Here is a 5,812-nt window from a genome sequence, read left to right as displayed (position 1 = left end):
ACATAGTTATGATGAGCAACAGTGCCTCTACAAAAATTGTGAATTTTATTGCCCAGGGTCAGGGGTTATGGTGTTAGGTTGTGGCTCTATAATGATTATATAGTGAAAATACATTACATCTATAAAAATCTTTTTTCTCTACTCTTGGGTTATAAGCAGATGAACTATTTGTTTTGTTATGATGTGCAAGGGCTCTTCTTCCAGAATTGTGAATTTCAAGGCCCCTGGGTCAGGGATACCAAAGAAGGAGGGGGGGTCTACTTATATACTAAAAATAAATTTTTGAAATCTGCTCCTTGGTATTAACCATTTTTGATAAGCAAGTGTACCTTTTCAAAAATTGTGCAATGTGTAGACCTAGGGTCAGCGGTTCATGTGAGGTAGGGGAACGTCTGATTATTGCTGAATATTACCGTTTAGTTGACATGCATTTTTGTTCCCTCACCCTGCTTATGGGTATCAAGTAAACAAACTAAAAATTTAAGTGTATAGTTATGATAAGCAATTGTGCCTCTATCAAAATGTGCATGCCATACCATCTAGCTAGAATATGAACCAAATTCAATCATTTGAAGGTTGTTGCATGATGCTCAGGTGACCTATAAGGCCCATGAGCCTCTTGTTCTATGGTGTCAAGTTATTTTGAAATCAGACCGAAACTGTAGCAGCAGCATTTTGAAAAATTGTTTACAGACGGACGGATACATTACTATCGCATAAGCTCCTCTGGATTCTGACCAGTTGTGCTAACAAGAAACCAAAAGTGCTAAATACAAGCATATGCAAAATGCAATTGAATGCATACATCCGATTGTAGATACAAGCAAGATACTTCACAAAGCTGTATGCTCGTAGTGCTTACTGGACCCTCAAATTGTCCGATGAGTCTAGCATGCTAACAATTTCCACACCCCGTACATTGCCTGAAAAGTCGGGTTTAATTTTACCTTAAATGCAATTTAAATGCTGCGATTATTTAATGTTTAAATGCATAATATAACATATTGTGGGATCGTAAATGTTAGAAAATAATAAGCATTTAATACGAGTTTAATGAAAAATTAAAAGAACAAATTTAATAAAGTTTGGAAAATTGTAAACTTACTAATACGTTCGGATTTAAGTCTGCCGTAAACAAGTATTATACCTCTAATATACAAAACGTATAATTATTATTAAACATGGCCATAAAATAAAGTTTTATGGTCATATTAAATTTGTTCGTTTAATAAAATTTAACGTAGATCTTTACCTCATTATTTTTTGTTAAATTCACACTTTACTTTATAATACTTCCAAAAATTACGTTTTATATGGAAAATTGTAAACTTACTTATACGTTCAAATTTTAATCTTTCATAAACTAATATTAAATCTCGTGTATAAGTGATGAAAATGTACGGATTAAACCTTCCCATATCATTAAGATTTAAAGTTGTATTTGATGAAATTTACTATTATTATATTATTGCATAATAATTTTATTTTATATTTATTCCATCAATAATTTGTATGGTTTACAATTGTGGGTTTTTTGGCAAGTATTTTACAATCATACACAAATGCATTTCTCATTCAGTTTTATTAGATGTTATCTCAATAGTCTACAAACAATGAGTTCTAACAAAGTACAAGATATTTCAAATTTATGCCTAAAAGTCAGAATTTAAAAATTTACAATCATGATTGTAGCTCAATTATAATGGAGTAAATTTCTACATACTAGTAGTAAGTAATATACTGAAGTAATTATAAATAATTTAATATAAAAATAGAATTGTATGTAAAATTTAAATCCGTAATAAATCAGAACACAACAGGTCAAAAATGTAGTCATTCTGGACTCCAAAAGACTGCAAAATATGACTGAAACTGCCCCTATTAAAACTGCTGCATGGGTTGTAAATGGCTTTTCAATTTCCCACAAAAAATTATATCATACTTTGCATAAACAGAATAAAAGTTGCCAATAAAAGTTGCCCATTCGTTTTACATGTACATTAAATAAGACACACTAAGCCACTGACAGAGAAGCCTCACTCGCCCACAAGCAACAGCAAAAGGATCGGTCAGAGACACCACCTTTCTCTTACTTGGGTATCAAGATCTGCAACTTACTGCCAGCAAAGCTCTTTCAGACCACCCTTATATTGTTTCCCAAGTATTTCCACAATAGATGTCCATGCACTAATTATTCAAGTTCGACTTGTAAAATACTTAATGTTGACTGAAAAATACAACACCCAAAAAATCCTTTATAACATTTGGTTATGTCAATTCAAAGTAAGAAAAAAGTATCACAATTACACAAAACAATAGCAGCTTAAAATTGTTTCCAAAACATGTAGCTCATTTCTGTTCCAACTGCTAGGTTTATTGCTTGATGATTGTAATTTAACATATCCTCATTAAATCAACATTACATTGGAATGCAAGACATTTCAATAGTGATATTTTTAACTTTGCCTTAAAATATCAAGAATGAGCTCTGAAACATGCACATATAGAAGTCCTGTATTAACAGTAGTATATTTTACAAATTTTTTTAAGCCTTAATTACAATTCCATTTTAATGGAAAAGATTCTCGTAATAAACTGTCTTACTTCAACTGGCAGGAAACAAATTAATATTTTACTCTTGCAATTCTCATTACTCTTTCAATATCAATTGTAATATTTATTAAAATCAAAATTCACCCCTTTTTTTACTCAGAAATGTCTCTACCTCATTTGCCTATTCTATTTTTTACATCTATGATTCACTAAGCCACTGACAGAGAAGCCTCACTCGCCCACAAGCAACAGCAAAAGGATCGGTCAGAGACGCCACCTCTCTCTTACTTGGGTATCAAGATCTGCAACTTACTGCAAACGAAGCTCTTTTTGACTACCCTTGATTGTCTTATTTTTTTCCACAATAATTTCCATGCAGTCATTATTTAAGTCAGACTTGTACATATATGTAATATATAAATCAAGATTAAAATGTATGTGATTGCATACTACACAACAAACCAATAAATGTTTAAACAATAAAAAACATAACAGTTTCAATCTGTAATCAAGCATCAGAAAAAAATTTCACTGTCAAAAATACAACACTAGGTATATTTTTTTTCTTATCTAACATTGAATGTGTCAATTAAAGATAAGTAAAACAAGCATCACATTTGTGCAAAAAAGTAGCAACTCAGATATTTCATCTCTAATAGCCCATCTCTGTTCAATTACTGCATCCATAGGGTTGACTCTTTTTGATTCTTTATTTGTCCTAGCTCTCCTTATGCTCTGCCTTTTAGAGTGCTTTGATTTGAGAGTTGCACTTTTGGTGTCCTGTTCTTTGAAGACTTTCTCACATTCATCAGAACGCAACTTCAGTTTTCTAATTTCATAGATAGTATTATCTTTAGAATCATTTTTTTGTACTATGAAGACGTAATCAATATTTAAAACTGCTTCTTCTTGCTTTTTCTTCTCTTCAGGCCAAGAAGTTTTCAGCTCTGGAGAAGCACATCTAGCTCCTAATTTCTACAACAAACATAAAAATAAATACCCATTTGCCTATATATACATATTATAAGTGTGCTTCCGGATTTATGCAATTGCATATATTAAATACTACACAAAATCTGAGTTGATTGTAAAATTATCAATTGACCTAGAGGAAACACAGCTCAATTTTGATTAATTAAAAAAAAAAAATTACAGAGGACCACAAAAGATATGCCATTTTTTCAAGTCTGGGTAATAAAGACAGATAATTATCTATAATTTCAGGCAAGCGATCGAGCTACAGATTATGAAGCTAATGTTGTTATACATGTAAATTGGGGACTATTGTTTTTTTTTGCCATCTTTTTTTGTTTTTGGAGCATTTTATTACTATGTTTACCTGCTTGACCTTGAACATGTGAAGTGTCCTTTTCTCTGCTCCTCCGGAATATATTTTTTTTTTCATTTAGCAGCAAGATACTATGGATATGGTAAAAAGCTGTCACAAACAAAATATGAAAAATTAATAACAGGTGTGGCTCTCCGTAGAAAGAATATACAAAAAAGGAGAAAAAAATATACAAATAGGGTATACTTATGACTAAAGCAAGAAGATAACATTTTACACAATGAAAAAAATTCTCTGTGTCATCTAGGTAAGTGAATTACATAAAAAAAAAACCATATAATTATATGTATAGATCAAATTTATAGACAACAAAATATGATATGAAACATGCATAATGGTACCGTAGTCCGAACACATGGAATTTGAAGATTTACAAAGTTTACAAAATGAAAAGAATAGCATTTACAGCATTTAATATATTAAGACATACGTATCTATATTTTAACAGCAGCAAGCTACAGATTTTGTGGAAGTACATGTAAATTGGGGACTAGTGACTTTTTGCCATTTCTTTTTTTGAGCAATTTACCAATGTATTTACCTGCTTGACCTTGAATATGTTGAGATGCACAGCCCTTTTCTTTGTGTTCCTCCACGATATTTTATTTAATGTTACAGAAAGATACTATGGATAAAAAAATATGAAAAATTAAATGCATGTATGGCATCTCGTAGAAAAAATATACAAACTGATGTATTTATGATTAGAGCAAGTAGATAACATTCATACAATAATAAAATCCTTAATCTTTGTGATCTAGTTCAGCGAATTATTTCAAAAACATATTATGATATGTATTAGATTAAATTTAGAGACAACAAAACATGATATGAAATGGATGTACATACTCGGAACACATTGAATTTAAGAGTAAACAAAAATGCAAAGGTTAGCATCTACAGCATTTAACATGCAAGTTATTGGGATAATGAGCAAGTGATTTATTTATAAACTAAAATATATTTAATTTAACAACTTACACTGTAGATAGCAGGTTTTTAAAGTGGACAGCAAATGCAAAGTTCTAGTAAATGGTGGCAATCTCATACACAATAAGTCGTACAACAAATGATTAGTTCGTACCTCATACTGGGTAGCCAAACATCTGGTCAAGTAGCTTTCAGAAGGAAGGCTCAGCAAGTTCAATGTTGATCATTCCCATAGCTACTTCAAACTTTTCTGGCACAATTTCTGAAAGAAAAGATGTATCTTGCAGGGTTTTTTTGTTCAAACTAGGATTAATTCTCATGAATGTAAAAATTTGAAAAGTTTATATATGACAGACAAATACCAGACACAGATAAGAAAACTCGCTCGGGTCTTAAAATGGCTCAGGTGAGCTAAAAAAATCAATTCATGTGATTTTATTGATCTTATCAGAAAATTTAAGAAATCTTTCTTCCTACTGCTTTTGTCATTTCTTGTGATCATTCCTGTAAATAATGCATGCATAATTGTGCATCATAGAATATGATAGCTATTTTTAATAATTCATGCTTAAGTATTTAACGTAAAAAAAATTATGCATAGCTCAGAATCCATTGCTGTTGTATTTTTAGGATAAGGAAAATAAGAATATAAACCTCATCTTGTTTACTTGGTATATAGCATTTCAAGCTGTTGCAATATTTTTTATAGTCTTATGCTTAAAGATACAGGTTGATAAAACATTGTTAGTTTATTTGTGTTAATTGAAAATTTGAGCTGCATGGTTCTCACCATTTTCACAAGCTGTCTACATAGCCGGCGATGTGGGGAATCGTCTCAGGCACAGTCCACTGCAACTATTTAAATAATCAAAATAAGTGCTGAATATATTCTTGAGTATGCATAAGAAATAAATAAATATTTTATTACATTGTACAACATACTCAGTCTGTAAATGCTGAACAGAGGAACACTTTAATGAC

At 31.0% G+C, this 5,812-nt stretch overlaps 1 long non-coding RNA gene across 1 annotated transcript; it reads right to left on the bottom strand.

Annotated features, from left to right (window-relative positions):
* Positions 1–2,880: 2,880 nt before the first annotated feature.
* LOC134259310 (uncharacterized) lies at positions 2,881–4,520 on the bottom strand. Its single transcript, XR_009990323.1, has 3 exons — positions 4,443–4,520; positions 3,893–3,991; positions 2,881–3,528 (listed from the first exon to the last, which is right to left on the bottom strand). It is a non-coding gene; the product is annotated as an uncharacterized LOC134259310 (long non-coding RNA).
* Between the last annotated feature and the right edge of the window lie 1,292 nt (positions 4,521–5,812).

This window comes from Saccostrea cucullata, unplaced genomic scaffold (assembly GCF_032062105.1).
Source record: "Saccostrea cucullata isolate Sc308-1 unplaced genomic scaffold, CSIRO_AGI_Scuc_v1 ctg3308, whole genome shotgun sequence".
Lineage (NCBI taxonomy): Eukaryota > Metazoa > Mollusca > Bivalvia > Ostreida > Ostreidae > Saccostrea > Saccostrea cuccullata.
The sequence above is the reverse complement of the archived record's forward strand: the minus strand, read 5'-3'. Positions and strand labels throughout refer to the sequence as shown.